The following is a 19,987-nucleotide window of genomic DNA, read 5'->3' on the forward strand; positions in this document are numbered from 1 at the left end:
ATGAGTATTTCTGGAAAGGAGAGCGGGAGTGGAAGCTCTCAGAGCCCAGGGTTTGGTATGACTTCTTTAAACGCTCTAAAGAAAGGTTTACTTTTGTTCTGAGTTTTCCATGTAATGATTTAAATGACCCAGATGTTGCTGGTGTGGTAGAGCACACAACTGTAATCCCAGCTACTTGGGAGGCTAAGGTAGGAGGATTGCAAGTTTGACGCCAGCCTCAGCAACTTAGAAAGGCCCTGACTCAAAATAAATAAAAAGGGGTTCGGTGGAGGAGAGCCCCTGGGCTTACTCTCCAGTACCCAAAACCACCATAACTGCCAGACATTAGAATCATGGACAAGGGTGGGAAAGTAACTATATACCTATGCTTGAGACGGTCAAGAAAATAGAGCTGCCCCTTGCTGTCTAGGGGGAACTGATTCTAGGACCCTCTGCAGGCCTAAGAATGCTCAAGTCTTTATATAAAATGGCACAGTGTTTACACATAGACTAGGTATATGCTTCAGTATTCTTTAAATCACCTCCAAATCACTTACAATACCTAACACAATGTCAATGTCATGTACATAACTGTTATACTGTCTGTTGAGGTATTGATTAAAAAACTAAAGCTTCAGCTCTCTGAAAGGAGGCTGGAAAATTGAGTTCCCTGGGTTCTGCCCTCGAGGGATAGGATTCCTGAGGATGGAAATTCTCCAGATAGAGCCAGGATGTTCAAACGGCACCAACAGTTGGAAAATATGGCAAGTATCTTTCAAAGCTTGTGACCCAGTTCTGACACAAGCTAATGAAACAAAATGGAAAGAATGTCCTGATAAAAAAGAGAAAGGTATGCAAAATGTTCATCTCCTTTCTACCTTGAACACTGTTGTCTCAGGAATGAAATGATGTTTGGAGCCATGGCAGCTATTTTGCAGCCCAGAGGGGAAGAGGTGGAATGAGTGGACACACAGGCCAGAGCCTGATGCTGCGGGTCTGCTGAACACATCACAGAACCACCTAGCTACTACCACGTGATAAGAAGCCAGTCTTCATCGGGAGTTTGTTACTGAGTCAAAACAGATCCCAACTAAACGTGACTTCTCTTGAAAATGGAAAGATCTGGTGATGCCAGATCCACATTCATCCGTACCAAAACCGGTACAATAGCCCCTTTTAACAGGGAAGGAGCTCCCTCACCTCTGAGCCCCGGTAGGCAAACAGGTCTGCCATCCCTGCCTCCTGCGAGCGCCCCTCTTCTACAGAGAACGTCCTGATACCTGCCCTGCCCCAGGAGAGCACCAACCCCCAGCTGGAAGCCATGCCCCTGGCCTCTGCCTCCTGAGTTGCTTGCTTCATGCCACCCACAGGTCACGCCAGTGTCTCCTTCATTCCTGGATCTCCCTGTGCATCCGGCGACACCTCTGCTGAATACATGGCTGCACGCTCCCTGCCCTGAGCTGGCGCAGAACTCAGCACTGGTGAAGCGGTGATTCCCCACTCCACCCCCATGCACCATGGCACCTCAGGACACACAGGCAACAGTAGCTCTGAAGGTGGGTCCCAGGCTGGTCCTGGGCCCGCCAGAGCTCCCCTGACTCAGGAAGTAGTCAAGACACAAGCGATTGCACAAGAGACTCCCGGGACAGCCTGGGAAGAGCCGTCGCCATGGGTCCCAGGAAGGAGAGCTTAGGGACCTGGACCTCCGGGTGACAGAGAACGGTTAGGCTGGCTTGAAGTACACGCCCTCGCAGGCCCATGCACAGTGCAGTATGGGAAGAGGCAGCGGCGCGGTTCTGCCCCGAGTTCTGCAGGCCCAGAGACACCCAGGCTGTGGCAAGTCCCGGGTAGCATGACTTCCCTTCGGGCCCATCTTGGATCTAATTCCACCTCAGAAACGCTTCCCGGGCTGGGGTGCAGCTCAGTGGTGGGCATGTGCTCAGCACGGGCGACCCTGGGCTCGACCCCCACTGGCCTGCACTCCAGGCTCCAGAACCATCTAAGCGTGTGGTGTGGTGGGGCAGGGACACTGACACTGCAGCTGCCACCACCATCTTCCCCTAGAGCTCTGCACCTACTTAACGATGCCCATCTCCCTCTTCTAGCCCCGGGGAAGCCGCCATTTCTATGAGTTTGCTCCAGGGACCTACGGAAGTGGAATCACAGGCACCTGGCCTTTGTGACTGGTTCACTTCAGTCCGTTTAAAGGCTAATACTCCAGCACTGGCACATACCCTACTGATCCTCCCATCCCCCACCCATGGCCCCGTGGGCTGCTTCCACCTCTGGCTCTCGTGGACAACGCTGCAGTGAGCATCTGTCTGCAAATCTCTGCTCAGACCCGACTTCAGTTCTTCTGTGAACCCTGCCTCCACCTGCCCTGAATTGCTGGCGATCCCAACCACAGGCACGGAATTCTCTGGGCCAATCTCTCTCCACTGGGCAAGGGAAGAGAATGCCAGGCCGGCTCTCAGGTGATGTCCACAGGAAATGCTCTGAAGTCTGGGAGTGGAGCTCAGGAGCTGCTTTCTGACCCTTCCTGGTGGGGAGAATCAGGGGCGATCGAGGCAAGGGCAAGTGGGATGTCCCCTCTGCCTCTGCAGGGAGAAGGGTGAAACAAGGGAGGCCTCTGTCCCTGAAAGGGCAGGCATGCCGCAGAGGCGGCCCCGGGGCTGCAAAGGGCAGCCCAGGCTGCAGGGGCAGAGGTTACAAAAAGGGAAGGGATGGAGACTGGTGCTATTCAGGGGACCTCGGTCAGGCGCTCCCTGGGGGAGGGGCGGTGGCGTCTGAAGCGCTCCAATGGACAGATGGCCCCAGCTCAGCCAACTCCTGAAGCAGAGAAGCACAATACAGACGCTCACAGGCTGGGGGCTCGTGGTGGGCCAGGCTACACGCTTGGCCCGAGACGCTGGGCACAGTCGTGCTTTGGCAGGAGGGTGGGCAGACCACGGCTGGGCAAAGGCAGGGTCTGGGCACCCACGACTCCCTGTCACCATCTGCTTTAAGCAGCTCTCAACTGGTTACATGATATTTTTTGGTGCCAAAGTGTCTAGGTTCAGGTTCCAACTGCAGACAGACTGGAAGGGAGAAAATTCACTGCTTCTGTGGACCCTGAACTGAATACACCCCCAAATGCCACCACCAGGCACAAACTCGAGGACGTCACTGCAGCCTAGAAAAATCCAGGGTTCAGGAACACCTGCCAATGGAGGAGGCGCTGTGGGGGGCCCTTTGGGGCCTCCCCTTGGTCGCCCTGATCTGAGGTGATGCTCCTGGAACCCTCCTGAGCAAACTGGGACCCTCACAAGACCTTGGAGACACGCTGTGCCCGTAGACCCGGGGCCAACTGCACTGGGACCCCACGGGTCTGTGAGGTCAGCCTAGACTTCCATGGTGACCTGGATCTGAAACCAGATCAAGGAGCCAAGGAGCCCGTCAGCTCAGCTTTTTACTAGCGCTGGAGCCAGAGCCAAGAACGGATGGCCTGATGTCTCCACCTTGGGTGACGCAAGGTCCCCACCACTGGGCTCCAGGGACACCCAGAGGCAAGTGTTACACAAGCTCGAGAGCTTAGGTCCTCCGCCCTGCACCCAGTACTGACCGGACTGACAGAAGAGCCCATCCACGCTGAGATCCCACAGGAGAGTGAAGGCTCTTGAAGAAGTTTCCGGAGGCCATGTTAGCAGCTGGGGAAGGAAAAAAAGGTCATTCCTATGGAGTTCCTGAAGCAAAACTCCATTACTTCACATTAAATAAATGCCACTAATCCTTACAAGGTCCTTACAGATGAGGAAATCATGCTCAGAGAGGTCAAGCAACTCCCCTAAGGTTATACAGCTAGCGAGCAGCAGTGCCAGGACCGAAGCCCAGGAGCGTGTGCGACTTGAGATCTCCTGTGTGACCTGTGCGGAGTCTTGGTTCTCTGGCCCTTTATTTCTTGTGCTCACAGCCCTGTCCCCTCTAAGGCAGGAGCCAGTGGAGAGGAGGGGTAGGGCTTGTAAGGGTTCACCCTGCTGTGACCCTTGATCATTTCTAGGTCCGCACCTTCACAGCTTGGCACTGCCTTGGTCCTGGGCACTGGGCACAGATCTTCAAACAACTGGGGGGGGGGGCGTTGCTCACCCCACTCAAACTCTCTGAGGTCCTTATTTAAATGTCCCTTGAGCCTGAGGGCCAGGTGCTAGGGATTTAAACCGTGGAGAGTGTGTGACATAGAGATGAGCAAAAGACAGCATCAGCCCACAAGGGCCATCCAGTCTGGGGACACGCGGACAAGGCCGGGCCTCAGCTGGCGGGGCTCCTGCACAGGGCTGCTCAGTGCCATGGGGGACACTGTGGGTGCTGCCCCTGGGGACTGAGACTTGTTCCCACAGGGACCAGAAGGCCCTGGGCTGAGGTCCTCTGGCACTGACTCTGGAGGATGAGCCCAGCCCAAGGTCATGCCCCTCTCCAAGCCTAGCCTGATCTGGTGACTGGTCAAGGTGGGGCCCCTGGCCTTGAGGGGGCAACTCTGAAGAGTCACTGGCTCTGGACTGTGACTCCCAGGGTCCCTCCTGCAGCCCGTGGCTTGCTGCTCTGCTCTCTGCCAGGCCCACGCCGTCTCCTCGCACAGGGTGCTTCCTGAGAGCTGCCCAGGGAGCCTCGGCCTCTGCCCTCTGCACTCCCTCCTCTCGGCGCGGTCTCAGAACTGAATGCTTTAATGTCTCCCAAAAATATAAACGTGCTGAGGGCAAATGGACCTACTTCTGTCCTCCCCAGGCAAGGCCCTAGTGAGTCAGAGCACTGAGGCCAGAGCGGCTGACCAGGGCCCACAGGACACCCACTGAAGCCCCAGGAGGGGGAGGAGTGGGCACAGGCCTGGGTCCTCGTGAGAACTCAGGATGTCCTTTCTGAGGAAGCAGCTGAACGCACAGAGGAAGTGTCTGACCGTCCCGGCCCTGAGTTCTCAGAAAGGACCTCAAATACACGTGTCCAGCTCTGCTGCCACCCGCTTATCCAGCTGCCCCTGACTGGACAGGGACCACTTGGCTTCTCTTAGGCCAGGCATACTCTCCTGCCTGGGGATTCCAATTTGGGAACGGGGCCTGGAGGAGAAAGGGAAGTGACCGAGGATGCTGGACTTCCCTGTCCCTGGCTCCAGCTCTCCTAAGGTCCAGCCACACCCCTCCCTGGGGTTCCGCTGTCCCCGTATTCTCTGTAAGACATCCCCAGGGGTTTCTGCCCCTCGCTGCGGAAGCTCTTGCTGACTGCATGAGTGTGGAGGCACCGAGTGCCCCCCAGAAGGCTCCCCAGATCCCGTGGGCCCCTCCGGGATGGGCTTTGGTCCAGGGGAGACACTTCCTCTTGCGGATGATGCCCAGGCCCTGCGCAGACCTCTGGGGGATCAAGGGGCAGGGTGGTCTGCAGGACTCCCTCATTTAACCCCACAGGGCTACTGGCCCAGCGTACCACAGAACTGACACCAGGTGACTCACCCAAAGTGACACAGTGGCAAGGCCGCACCAGAGCCTGCACCTCAGCTGTCTGTCACAGGGCTGACCTCGACTGCCCTCCCCCACCCTCCTGGCCTGGCAGAGGAGAGGCAGGGAGGGCTCTCCCATGCCACCCAGGGCTGGGGTCTCAACCTTGTGGAGATTGGAGACCGAGCCTTGTGGGAGGGCACTCCACAGGGTGTCGGGGTCACATAGGGACCCCTGTGGGCGCTGCCTTAGAGGGGTTCTTTGTGTCTCCCAATGCCCAGTTGTGCACTTGTCACATACTGTGCAAGGAGCAGGGAAGCTGTGCAGATGGGGGCAGAGAATAATGACCACACTGTTCCCTGCTCCTCGCCTGCCGACCCCCAGGCCTGGGTGAGGGGTGAGGGTAACAGCCATACACAAGGGCCCCAGGAGCTGGGCGTCCTTCTCCGTGGGGGTAGGGAGGAGCACCGTGCAGGACCCCCGAGGGAAGCAGCCAGAGCTCTTTCTGGAAGGTGGCCAGCCTGAACAGGCTAAGGAGTTCCTTGAATATCTACCCTCATGGCGGCTGATTTACAGCTGGGCTCTAGGCTCCAACTGGCAGCACTGGGACCAGCTGGAACTTGTGACCTGCCCTTCCCCAGACGGACAGCCGTGGGTGGGGCCCGAGGCCAGGTGGCACCCTCGTGCCCTGCATTCAGATCGGGCTGGCTCCAGGGCTCTCTGCAGGCTTCTCGCTGACTCTGGGGGCGAAGGTTCCAGCCCCTGGCAGAGGCCTGCTCCCCGAAGGCCACACGTCCCAGCAGCACTCCAGCAGCCAACAGAGGCAGCGGCTGCTCCTGGCCTTCCCAGCCCACCGACCTCCGCACAGCAGGAAGCAGACACTCAACGCCCCCTCCCCCAGGACCCTTGGCCTGGGTGCTGCAGGGTGGGTGGCAAAGGCAACACCCGAGAGGCACACATGGGGTATGGAGCAGAGCTCCCCAGAGGCTGCCAGCTCTGGGAGACGCAGGCGGGTCCCTGCCTGTCCCAAACCTGGCATTCTCACGTTAGGTGAGAATCCACTTCCTCCCTCTTCTAGGACAGGACTGGCCTCAGCGCTCCAGGCAAGGAGAGGTTAAGTCCCTCCTGCCTGCTGGCCTGTGGGTCACCAGGCTGCCGCGCTCCTGCCACCTGGTGGCACATCTGCGTTCCTCACCTGGAACAGCCACTGGAGCAGAGGCACCGGGCAGTCCGAGGCGTGCAGGTACAGGTTGCTCAGGAGGCCGCTGTGCAGGAAGGAGAGTTGCTGCGGCCCTGGGGAGCTGTGGGGACAGAGGGGTGAGGTCAGGGGCTCCGTGCTGGCCCAGCACACTTCTGCAGCAGAGGCCCGTGGTGCACCCGACTTGGAGACGAGGCACGAGACTACTGTCTCGGCTTTGCCAGAATATTGTGAGGCCGCTGGAACAATAGGGACACGTGCTTTCAGAGTCCTTGATGCGAGGTGCTGTCCAGAGACAAGCTTCCCAGGCCATCGTCAGAACCGTCGGCTTCGCTCCCCCTGTTTTCCAGGACACACCTCACTTGTTCAACATGGGACTGGGTAGTACAGTCCCTTTCCATTCCATGCCAGAGGAAACCAAGGCGCGCACCAGGGGTGGGGAAGGACCTTGGTGAGGCGAGGCCAGAAGGGAGGAGTCGGGCTTCTCCACCTGTGGCTCGGGGCTGCGAGGGGCAGGCAGGGTTACCCCGGGCCGCACCGTCTCAGGGTCTGGTTACACAGAGCGTTTCCTCCTCCTCTAGTATTTTTTCCGACACAAAGGGGGACACCTGAGAGGATGGGAAAATAACAGAGAGGGGCCCAGGATGGGGAAATTCTGGGAAGGAAATACCAAGTGAGGGTTCCCCAGAGGGTTCTTTAGAAATTCCCTGTCCTCATGTTGGGTGGGCAGCTGTGACCACGACCTGCCTGTGCATCCTGCCAGGGCCCTCCCTTTAACCAGGGCCCTCGCCACTAGACTGCTGGTGCGGGAGGAGCCCTGGAAGATCACCTTGACCTAGAGGAGTCTGGTCTCCACAGAATGGGCGGATGTGGCCGGGTGGGGGCGCGGGTGCGGGGCCTGGGGTCCTCTGGTGGCAGGTACTTTGGAAGTCAGTTTGGGGGCTGCCTGCACTCTGGCACAGTCCCAAACTCCTGGTCACCCCCAGGGAGGCCAGGCTGGGGCAGGATCACCCACTCTCTGTACATCTGCTCCGCTGCTTTGTCTCTCTAGATAACGTCTCCAACAACTGTGATTCCAGGGAACAAGAAGAGTGATTTCACGTTTGCTCTTCTTTTTGGTGGCCAGGTCCACGCAGAGCACATTTGGATCGCATTTACTGTCATGACCTTAGATAGAACCACCCTTGCTCAGTCAACCCTCCTCTTCTTTGGAAAAGGACGTCACACTTTAATCTGCCAGGAACAGAACGCTCCCAAGCCAAGATTCCCCTTGGAGCCAAGATGCTGTCTCCCTGAGTATGTCCAGGCAATTACAAATTGTATGTTTTTTTTCTAAGTCATTTAAGTTCAGAGGAGAAAGAGGCTTTGTTCCTGTGGTCGTGAAGTTCACGGCTCTAAAACAGACCTTCCTGTGTGCACCCAAGCACGTGTGTACCAGGGCTGCTGAGCACGCTCTATGCTGCCCCACGTGCCCAGTCACACGGATGCTTTGACCAGCTGACCCCAAGGTGAGCACAAGCACAGACCCTGTAGCCTGAGTGCAGATGACACTAAGGGGTGTCTGTAGAGACCTGCGTGTTGGCAGGACCCCACTGGAGGCCATGCGACGAGGCTCTCAGGGACTTTAAGGAGACTTGGGTCCTGGCATTTGGTGGGCTGGGGGTACCCCGCCAGTTTCTCAGATGCGGAAGCAACAGTACAAGCCCCTGCTGGCTCAGAGCAACGCGTTGCCAGCTGTTGCACCAAGGAGCGATCTCTTGGGTCGCAGTCTTCCTTCCGCTACGCAGGCCCTGCAGAGCAGTTTCTGCCAGAGAAATGACCCATCTTTGAGATTACTGCTGTTGAGTTAGGTTTCATCCGAGATGAGGAACTAGACAGCTAGAAAGGGCACAAGTTGGGCTCTGTCTTGAAGCGAACGGCTTTCAAGGAATTCTGGGTCCAGAAGTAAGTGAGACTGCAAGGAGTGAGGTGAGATGCAGGCTGGAACCCCAATCGAGTGTGGGCACCTGCTCAGTGCAAAGGGAGTGCTGCCCACCCAGCCAGCCCTGCACCCCGCCAGGTGGTCTTCCGTGGCACTGGTTACCTTGGGCTTGACCCTGTGTGCACACTGCCCTGCCTCTGCCTCTGGGGCAGGAAGGAGGGGCCCCATGTCAGCACCCAGGCAGGGAGATGGGAGGAAAAGGGAAGAGGTGGGATGTCTGCAGTGGAAGCTCAAAAATCTTGGGTGACAGAATCAGCAGTTGTCAGATTTACGAAAGCCAGCCTCACGTCTCCACAATGAGAACGGCGATGTGGGTCCCAGCGGGTGCCTCTGCCAACCCTGAAGTCAGAAGTTATCCTGAGAATGTCAGAGGGCCCTGGCAGAGAAGGGGAGGGACAGCATATGGCACGCAGGCCCAGCTGAGTGTGAAGCCCCAGCTGTCACCCTAGAGGGTCCCAGTGAAGGGAGGTTCCCACGAGGCCCTCAGCTGTGTGCCCAGCTACAGTCAGAGCACTGCTAATCCTGAGCCATGATGGCAAGGACGGAGGGCAGATGTCTCTTCAGCCCTCGCCACCTGCTGGGGCAAAAGGAAGGAAGGGAGGAAATTGGCCAAAAGGGGGAGGCCCACAGGAGGAGCAGGGACCAAACAGGGCCAGCCTGGCTCCACACACCAGGCCGCTGGAGCAGAGCTCCACCTCCTGGGGATTTATGTTCCTGATGGCATCCAGGGGAGACTTCCGGCTCCTACCTCTGGTCTGTTTTGTGGGCAGCAGTCCCAGTGGGTGGTCTCCAAAGGCCTGGCGAATCCCGAGTGACGGTGGAGGAGAAACACCAGGGGCGGTTGTTTGGCTTGGTCTCTGGGCCTCACCAGGTTCTCAGATGAAAGTTGAGCAGAATGCCTCAACAGACCGCAGGAACAGCACGGACGGGCCCTGCGGCACCTCTCTGCCTCCTTCTTTCCTCCTTCTGTTTAAAGCTAAAGGAGCCTCTGGTCATAAGCTGACCGGGCTCCCAGCAACCTTTGTTCTGCGGGGCAACTGCAGCTGCGGCCACGGCCCTTGGCTGGGCTTCCTCACATGCAGCTCCAACCTTGGCACCTTCCTCCAGAAAGAGGAAGTGCTCACATCAGAACAAGGCCGGGCTGCTGGGCCCAGGAAGACGCAGGCACACACGCCACCGAGGCGCAGAGACTCGGGCTCACCCTCCTCCCCCCAGAGGAAGCCCTGCCCCAAGCCCACCCTCACGCCAACTGTGGCAGATGTGCCCAGAGGACACTGCCAACTCCAGTGCTCCTACCACAGGAGCCTGACAGCAATCCTGCCAGTCAGGCCACCACCCCCGCCCGTGGAGCTTGCTGCCCCTGAGCGAAGGTGGGCTTCCGCCCTGACGCTCTGCACTCCGGGGAATTTGATTTCCTTCTGAACTGCTGTCAAGGAAGGAAGCAAAACTTCAGCTCCTGGAATTGGCTGGAACCAACTGCTGTCATAGGACACGTGACTGGTTCCAGGGACCGACACGAGGTCACACAGCCCAGTGACAGACAGTCTTGCACATGGACCTGGGCGGGTCTGGTCGGGGAGGCCTCTTTCACTTTGTGGCCTGGGATGAACAGCTTGCTCAATCTGTGCTGGCACTTCCAGTTTGTTCAGAGGAAAGAAAGCTATTTCCCCCTTTGCAGGAGGGTAAGGAGAAGTCAATCTATTTCAAGAGGTGATTTTTTTAAAAAAAATAGCACTCACTTTCTCTTCTTCCAATGATAAAAGCTGTACATGGCCATTGTACAAAGCGTGGGAATGCAGAGATGTAGAACTAGGAAAACAAAATCTGCTGCCAGCTCACCAAGTGTGCACTCTGCAGGAGAGACCGGCACCCTCTGGCTGGACATGGCAGAGTCCTGATGGGTCACAAGAACTTTCCCCACTCCTGTGTCTGAACTTGAAGTCTTTGGCATAAACAGGAAATGAAAGATGACCCAAGGCTAAATGGTGACCTCCAGGAAATGGCCATTGCCCACTGCCCCGCAGGAGCCCCCGACAGTGTCACATCTCAGTGTCACACAGCGGGCATTCCTCCAGAAAGCCCCGTGCACATTTCCAAAGCCACGGGGTTGGGGGCTGAGGGCTGGCGACAGCAGCTCGCTGTGCTCATTAGCATATGTGAGGGAGGAGGGAAGCCGGGCGGCCACCTGGCCCTGTTTGGCAGTGCTGGCTGATCCCGGGTTGCCACTCTGCAGGTGTCTCATCTGTCAAACACGACAGGAGACCTGCTGTGGGCACAGGCGGGCCGAGGCAGGCGGGGCGCCGTCCTCCCTGGGCTGCCCCAGCGTGTCTCTTCCTCCAGCTCCACTGCCCTCTTCCTCTTCCTTGGGTTTTTCTTCATGGGCTCTGTGAGGTCCTTTCCCTCGTGGTAATGCGAGCCCTGACTGACGCTCATACACACCCAGTAATCTCACACTGCTTCCAGAACGCTCTGGTGCCTCCACGGAAGAACCTGCCCACCACACTGTTCATAATGTGTATGTCCACGAGCCAGGCACACAGTTAAGGCTCTCGGGGCCACAGGGTGACCTGGAGTTGTTTAACCAACAGCATTACACGCCTGACGGCAGCGCCTGAGCCTGTGCAGACGCCACAGGGAACAATCGTGGCAATGATTTATAAGGCGACTCAAATTTTTATTTTATTTTATTTTGTTTTACATTATTTTATTTTTTGTACCAGGGATTGAACCCAGGGCACTTAACCACTGAGCCATATCCCCAGTCCTTACTTATTTTTTATTTTGAGACAGGGTCTCACTGAGTTGTTTAGAGCCTTGCTGATTTGCTGAGGCTGGCTCTGAACTTGTGATCTGCCTGCCTCACCTCCCAGCAGCTAGAATTGCAGACTAGCACCACCGTGCCTGGCAAGACAACTGAAGTCTCAATACTGACTTATATGAATGATGAGAAATTACTATTTTTAGGTGCAATAGTAGTATTAAAATTACATCTAAAAATAGAGTGATCTATTTTAGAGATGTAACCTGAAGTATTTACAGATTAAATTATGTGCCTGAGACTTGCTTGACAGGTAATCCTGGGGGATGGTGCTGCTGGATAGGCGCAGAAAGGAGCAGGACTGGCTTCGAGCTGATCCCTGCTAACCCGAGAGACGATACGCAGAGGCAGGCTGGGCTCTTCGCTGCTCTATGACATCCCCGAATGAGGGAGGGACCCAGGGCCTCGTGTACCAGCACGTGCTCTACCATGGAGTTATATCCTCGCCCTTTTAAAACATCTCTGGACAGATCTAAGTTGCCCGGGCTGGCCTCACGCTGCGATGCTCCTGCTCAGCTCCCCAAGTGGCCAGGATTACAGGTGTGCTTCACTCTAATTTTATATAAGCTTACAACTTTCCAAGGCCACAACTTTTAAAGGAAACATCAAAATGTTAAGAATAACCTTTATACTATGAAATATGATGAACTTAGAATTAATAAAATAAACCTAATGCTTGATTGGCACAGTTAGTGTGCTTCCTAGAGGATCATGTGTTAGAAGCTTGGTCCCCAGTGTGGAGATGCTGGGAGGTACTGGGACCTTTCAGAGGTGGCACCTCAAGGGAGGTCATTAGTGGCCCCTTCCCTGAACTGCCCTTTGGTTTCCGGTCTGGCCCTGTGATCCCCCCCTCTTGCAAACGCTCCCACCATGAACTGCCATCTGCCGTGAGGCGATACAACTATGGGCTCTCACCACAACTAGTGCTATGCTGTTTGGACGTTCAGCCTCCACTATGAGCTTTTTTCTTTGTAAGTACACAGCCTCAGGTATTTAGTTACAGTCATGAAAAATGGACTAATGCTCATAAGAAAGCCCTGCATAGCTGGAAAAGAGAGTAAGACTCCTCCTGTGTTCAGGTCTTACTGTGGCCTAAGAGACCTCAGAAATGGTCCAAATTCTGCACTCCTTAGTGGTCAATGGTGGCCCTTTCTACATTCTCTTGGCCTCCAACCCAGCAGGGTACCCAGAAGACTGCAAATGCACTGAATCTTGGGGACTTCTTTCTCATAACTCCAAGTGTTGGATGTTAGTGTGGTAAATCATTTTAAAAATCCTCTTAAAAAGCAACCTAGTCCGTGATTATGTGTAATGGTCATAAATTCTCTTCCCAAAAGGTGAGAAACAAGGCAGCTTCCTACTGTTATCAGGTGTGCTTGTAGAGAAACTTCCACTTTGGCATCCCACAGACTGAAGAGAGTTACATGTCGCCAACAAATCCAGTGATCCCTCCTCATCTGGGGGCATGTTCTAGCCCCCCAGTGGAAGCCCAAAATGGTGGCTAGTACTGCACCCTACAACTCAGCACCTTTTCCGACTTCACAGAGCACTTAGCACACACCACGGTGCACACTTCTGCAGGCTGAGCTGTGATGGCAAATGAGCAGAGTTCTTGGGCGGGAGTCGGCCTTGGCCTCTGCTCTCGGCTCCCATGGCACATCACTTTCCTTCCCTTGTTAAGTCAAGCACTTCCATGTTTTCACTTAAAGGAAGCACTTCACTGTTTCTGGGCATGTCTGAACTCCCAGCATCCCTGCTCTTGTGAAGCAGCGGTCACCTGAACACACTGGAACTTTGCAACAGCAGCTCTGATGGCGGGGACGGTTATGAGGACACTCATGGACAGGGGGCACGTGGTGTGGACTCACAGAACAAAGGGGGATTGCACTGCAGCTGGGGTGGAGCAGGACAGCCTGAGACTCGTCAGGCTGCTCACAATGGGGCATAACTTAAAAACAAATAAATTTTTTATTTCTCGAATTTTCCATGTAATATTTTCAGAACACAGCTGACCAAGAGTAACTGAAACTGCAGAAAGTGAAACTGTTCACAAGGGGCCTGCTGGGGACAGAAGCAACCATGACAGGCCCCTGGTGGCCTGGACACTGGCCCTAGTGCTGACTGAACACAAACCCCAGGCCAGGCCATGTGTGGCGCATCCCACTCGGACGTTGTGAAACTGGGATGTGGGGGAGGAAAAGCCAATAGGAGTAAATAAACACAGCACCCTGACATTTGCTATCCCATAGGATTTTTTAGTTTGTGCTAAATTAGTAAATGTTATAAGTGGTGACTACGTCACCCGTATCCCTAGAAGAGCAACAGTCATTGGTCAAAACACTGCTCTAGGTAACCTCTTTTGGGGTGGGCCCTATGCTTTGGGGTCCAAGTCTGGCCACACCCCCACCAACACACTTACCTGAGAAACAGCTCTTCCAGGTGGTTGTGTGGCTTTAGACGTGAGGAGTCCAGGTTGCAGGGCAGGGGGTGACGCCTGGGCAGAAACACAGTCTCACCTGGATGCACAGGTGGGATGACTTGCAGGGACACGGAAAACCTCTCCACCAGCATCCTGGGGAGGCAAGGAGCAGGGGAGCAGGGGTCAGGGGCACACCTGGGCTTGAAGCGCGGAGGGTAGGCTGGGGCTCAGGTGTACCCTGCCCTGCAGCGCCCCCTGCTGACAGGGGAAGGCCCAGGAGCCACAGCGGTGGAGCCCTCACTGGCCTACTCTCAATCGGGATACCACTTCAGGGCCAGGGGACAGGGACCCAGCACCAGTCCCACCCAGGAGCTCAAACTTCCACTGTAGGTTTCAAGGCCAGGAGTTAAAGGAAGAGTCAGCACGGGTCAACTTCGAAAAGTGTAAATGCACCTCAACATCCTCTGGGGGCTGGGGAGATAGCTCAGTTGGTAGAGTGCTTGCCTTGTAAGCACAAGGCCCTGGGTTCGATCCCCAGCACCCGAAAAAAAAAAAAAAGTAACATCCTCTGGCCAGTGAGGTGACCCACCAACAGCGCAGCCCACACGGTGTGAGGGAGAGCAGCGAGAATGGCTGGGTGCAGCCAGGGCCAGGGAGGGTGTCCTGGGAGGGCCAAGGAAGCACCAGCCCAGGAACAGCAGGGACGTGGGCAGAAGCACAGGGCAGCAGGAGGGCCTCAACGCCAGCTGCCGGGGCTGGGTTCTCCCCAGAGCCAGCAGACCTCATGCTCCAGGGCTCGTGAGGGCCACCCAGGGGTCTGCTGAAATGCAGAGCCTTCCTATCCCTGCCAGGCGTCTGACTGAGCAGGTCTGGGCTTGGCCCATGAACAGGGAAGGAAAAGGGAGAAGGGCACCCACCGGAACAGGGACGGGGAAAGAAAGGTTTTTAAATGATCCCAGGAGTGAGCGCAATCTCCACGGGATGATGGGCATGGACATCTGACTACTGTACATTGGTGGGCAAAAATAGCAGGCTGCATGTGTGCGTAGCATCCCTCACCCCTGGGGGTAGGGTCCAAGACCCCCAGTGGATGTCTGGAACCTTAGATAGCGTTGAACCCTATAATATGTTTTCTCCATAAATAAGCACTTATCACACACCGCCATGACTTATGAGTTTGAGGTGTGAAGGCAAAACTAGCAATTGCATAGATAGATTCATTCTTCCATTCTAGATCTTGGCAACACAGGAAATAATTTTTTCTTTCCTTATTGAGAATGTTCATCCTTTCACTTAAAGAAATCACTTTACGGTGTCTCCTTGGCATATCTGAATTGCTGGTGTCACTACTCTGAAGTTTAGGGCCATTGTTAAGTAAAACTGGGGTTACTTGAACACAAGCACTATGATACTGTGACAGCTGATCAGGTAATCCTCTAAATGACTAAGTAGCAGGTAGTGTATACCATGTGGATACACAGAACAAGGGGATGTTTCCTTTCCTGGGCAAGATGAAATAGACACCATGAGATTTCATCACCCTGCTTAGAACGAGCAACTTAAAACTTATGGATTGTTTAGTTTTGGAATTTTCCATTTAATATTTTCAGAGAGCAGCTGCCTATGGGTAACTTACACTGTGGAAAGTGAGACCATAGGTAAGGGGGGAATGTTTTACACATTTGCAGGCATGCACGCAAACCTACTTGACACATTGACAGTCCACATGCATGACAGTCATCCCTAGGGGACAGAGTTAGGGGAGGAGAGAGAAGAGGGGACATGTTCTGTTTCCTTCACATGGCTGTCCTGCTTAATGTTGTAGCAACACCATGTACATTTAACAACAACAAAACTAAATAAGCAACAGACATTGCTTCCCCTCTCCTAGGCCTATGTTTCCAGTCAGGCCTGTTGTCTGAGACAGCAAACCCAAGGGAGGAAGAGCTCAGGAGCCCTTAGGATCTGGGACTCTCGCAGGTGCTGGAAGTGGGGTGGTGGCACCTGTGGCCTGCTGGCCAGCCATGCGCACCTGTCTCCCTCTCCACCCAAGTGACCCCAGGTAAGGCCCCACCCACACTCCAGGGTCCTACTGAGAATGACATGGCACAGCGAATGGGACCGATGATGGGAACCAGAAGATTGGGTCTGCAGGCTTTTGGAAACCGTCTCAGCAAACTGCCAGGCAAGTAGTAAAATGATCTCTTGCTTGTGCCTTTGCCACTGGAGTTTGGGTATGTTAGAGCTTACACTGCTTTTATCGTCAGGAAAAATTCGCAAATTATTAAAAGCCTGTAAGAACTGGACTCATCTGTGAAGGGGGCCTAGCCCTGTCCCCAAAACCAAAGGGACTTTTGTGATGTTAACTATAATGTATGCACATTATTAGCCGTTCTGAGACGACAATTACACATCTAATTGAGGATTTCCTGTGCAGCCTAGAGCTGGAATAAAGGATGACGTTGTGTTTTAAATGTTCACCCCCACTCCCACCCCAACATACACATAAAGTCTTTTAACTTGAAGAAATAATTTAGGATGTCACCCTTCAAGACATAGGCCGATGCCTAGGGCTGCAAGCAGACACACTCAGGATCTTGGTGTCCTTTCTAGGACAGGCAGCTGTGGCAACCCTAGTCATCCTGTCTAGCCTGGGGCCTGGCTCCACCTCAGCTGCACCCCTTCCAGACTCACAGCCTGCTCCCTGGCCCTGCCACTTCCTGGCCTTGTTCAGAGATGGAATAGGCCACTGGCTTTGTACTGAGTCGCCTTCTTTTTTAAGCATAAGGTTGAATAGTCCCATCAGAATGATCCCACATCAAAACAACCACCTCAAAGTGACTGCTGTCAAAGAGGCATTCTGAAAGCACCAGTGGAAAACGTCACGAGCCCAGAAAATCAGAAGTGATTTCAGAGCCAGGACTATCTCCTGCTTTAAGCCCGCTGTGCAGATTCAGTTTCTCAAGGGAGGACTGCAAAAGCTCCAAGCCCTGACTACAGCATCCGGGATGTGGCTGGCAGGAAGGGAAGAGTGGCAAGTTAGTCTTGCTGCAGAGATTTTACAAAGGTTTTCAAAGGCTTCTTTCCAAGGGCATCTATGCAGCGAGTGGAGGACTAGAGCCCAATCCACACCCTGGAGAGAAGATGGCATCTGTCACATGGGATGCCATCAAGGACTTCTTGAGAGGGAGGCCCTGTACATGCTGACATCGGCAGCACCAGCACCCACCCTCCTGGGATCCAAGGGGGACATCTCAGCAGCCCTGCTGTGGGTCTCCCACACTGTGCAGGGAGCTCTGCTGCTTATCTGGGATGACCGTTCCAATCCCAATGAGCAGCAGAGTCCAGCTACTGCTACAGAGGATGACAGGCTTAGAGTCAGGTCTACTCTCTATAAACTCCACAGAAGTTGGCTGATCCTCGATCCTGTGCAGAGGCAATTATCAGAAAACATCAAAGGAAAGACAAAAATGACCAGCTGTGGTGTTGCTCATCAGCAACTCTTTTTTTTTTTTTTTTGTACCAGGGATTGAACCCAGGGGTGCTTAACCACTGAGCCACATCCCCAGCCCACTTTATTTTTATTTAGAGACAGGGTCTCACTGAGTTGCTGAGGCTGGCCTTGAACTTGTGATCCTCCTGCCTCAGCCTCCCTAAACTGCTGGGATTATGGGTGTGCGCATAGCCTCACGATCATCTTTGAGCAACCAGAATGGTGTGAATTCTTCGGGGATCCTAAAAGCAGGATCCTGAGGACATGTGCATATGATCCCTCAACAACCCCTTGGTAAATGGACACAGAATGCAGCTGACCTTGAGCATTTACCAAAGCTCCACCCACCACGGCCTGGACCAGGGCTGAATCTCACTCAGGCTCAGGAAAAGCACTAGCAAGGCCAGTGGCTGGGGTTACCGCCTCCCCCCAGAGCCCTGCTAGGGCACAGGGATCCTGAAGACTCCCCTCCACCCCACATCAACAGCCCCAGCACTCCCGCTGGCACAGGAGCTTGCTGTCACTGTCCCTGCAGGAGAAAGAAGCCAACCAGCTACCCAGACAACCCGTCCTGACCCCACATCCTCCAGCCACTGCCCATCTCTCTCTCCTGTGCTCTCCTCCTGTTTTCCAGTCAGGCCTGTCCCCGCAGCCCACCAGGCTGCTCTCGTCGAGGTCACCGTGACCGTCAATTGCTAAACACAATGGTTATTTCTCCACTGTCCTGTCCTGACCACTGGCTGCCAGGGCTCAGCATCTGGCTCTCCTCCAGACGCTTGCTGGGCTTCCTGCTCTTGTGCACAGCCCCTCGTGACGTGTGGTCCCCAGCTGCCGGGGGCAACACCATGCCACACAGCACTTCCAGGCTCGCGTTCCAAGTGGCCTGCTGATCTCCTGGAATTCCCAAGTGAATTCTTGACCTTCCCACCACCAACCTGTCCTGTGGCCACTTCATCTCCCCGCATGTAAAGAGACTCCCAACCGTGGAGCTGATGGGCCAAGTACCAGGGGTTCCCTTCTTTTCCCGTGTCCTCCACCCAGCTTGTCAGAAGACTCAGTTCTACCTTGAAAATATTTCCAAAATTTTCCTGGTCCTCCCCACCCACCCTCAGTCCCAGGCACCATGATCTTTCCTAGATTGCTGCCAAGGCCCCCTGTGATATCAATATATCTACACACACATATATCTTGGTTTTCCTCCATGTTTCCTAGTTCATAACTCTTCCCCTGAGCCAGGGCATGGAAACTAGAATTTCTCTTCCTCGAGGTATTCCCCAAGGGTCAAAGACACTCTGATCTTGCCCTGCCTCCAGGTGGCCACAGAGATATTGTGACCTCTCTTGTCTGATCTTAGGTCATAAGACCCTCTGGAGTCAGGAGGGGCCAAGCAGAACCTGACCAGACAGACCTTTCTGGGTTTCCCCACATGGTCTATCAGCCACCCGACCTGTGCCAGGAAGCTTCCAGAACACCCAGAAGGACAGGGTCCGAGAGCTTCCGGAGGGCTAATTGTATGGAGGTCCCCAGGGGTGGCTGCCCAGAGCGGGCTGGACACTGCGCCTCCCCCAGACCGCACTCTGCACCTCTTCCTCTGCATCCTCTGTGATACCCTCACAATAAACTGGTCAACGCGCATGTTCCTGAGTTCTGTGAGCCACCAGCAAACAAAGTCCAACCTGAGGAGGGCTGGGGGAGCCCGGGTTGACGCCTGCCGTCAGGTTGGACTGGCATGGAGGCGGGGGCAGTCTTGGGGCTGAGTCCTCCACCTGTGGGGTCAGCCACTGTCTCCAGGTTGGTGGGGTCAGAGCTGAGGTGGCCTCAGGGTGCCCTGCAGGGTCTACGTGGAAGTGCTTGCTCTGGGGAGATCCCCAACCCCTGCTGCGGGGGTCACAGAAGTCTCCCGTGCTGGTTGTGGTGACGGCAGAGGGGAAAGGAGTTTTCTTCCTCAGCCTCTCTCTGCCGTCTCCCTGCCGCCCTCCCCTCCTCACCGCATACCCCAACAGAGCAGCCAGAAGATGGCCCTGGACGCGCTCAGATCAGCTGTGGCAGCTTGCTCAGGAGAAGAGCCGTGAAGCTGCCTCCCGACCTCCTGGCCCCCACTCCCAACACCAGGGGCACGCACGCCAGGCCCGAGCTGCTCTTCCTCCCTCAGGCACCTGCCTGAGAGCCGCCTTCTCAGGAGGACTCCCGTGCTGCCTCCTCACACCCCCGCCCAGAGCCCCGGGGTTCATTTGTCCCCGACCTGAATGGAGCATCAGAGGGAGAGGTGGGCTCTTTCATTCCTGCTACATCCTTGGCATCTACCAGCCTAGCAAAGGTTGGCACTCCATAAACATCTGTTGGATGAATACGAATGGACAGATGGACAAATGGATGGATGGATGGGGTGACAGACCGTGTCTCCATAAAATTCAGATGTTGGAATCCAATCCCCAAGAAAACGGCACTGGGAGACAGACCTTTGGGAGGTGAGCAGGTCATGAGTTTGGGGCCACTGTGACAGGACTACAGTCATTATGAAAGAGACCCCAGAGAGCTCTCTAGCCCTCTCTGCCACGTGAGAACTCAAGACATCGGCTCTCTGCAGCCTGGAAGACAGCTTCCGGGTCTTGCACTCCTAGCCTCCGGAGCCGTGAGAGA

At 55.1% G+C, this 19,987-nt stretch overlaps 1 protein-coding gene across 5 annotated transcripts in view; it reads right to left on the reverse strand.

Annotated features, from left to right (window-relative positions):
- Positions 1-10,040, reverse strand: part of Fam178b (family with sequence similarity 178 member B) — a 69,959-nt gene extending 59,919 nt beyond the window's left edge. Inside the window, exons 1-4 of one of the 5 annotated variants that reach the window (XM_047522574.1) lie at positions 9,914-10,040; positions 9,366-9,593; positions 6,634-6,739; positions 3,581-3,665 (exon numbers count right to left, since the gene is read on the reverse strand). The gene's annotated coding sequence lies outside the window, so the exon portion shown is untranslated. Of the gene's footprint in view, positions 1-3,580; positions 3,666-6,633; positions 6,740-8,719; positions 8,805-9,365; positions 9,872-9,913 lie in introns of those variants that run through there. The other 4 variants (XM_047522578.1, XM_047522577.1, XM_047522579.1 and 1 more) reach the window with 4 other exon arrangements.
- Positions 10,041-19,987: the final 9,947 nt, after the last annotated feature.

This window comes from Sciurus carolinensis, chromosome 13 (assembly GCF_902686445.1).
Source record: "Sciurus carolinensis chromosome 13, mSciCar1.2, whole genome shotgun sequence".
In the NCBI taxonomy this organism is placed as follows: Eukaryota; Metazoa; Chordata; class Mammalia; order Rodentia; family Sciuridae; genus Sciurus; species Sciurus carolinensis.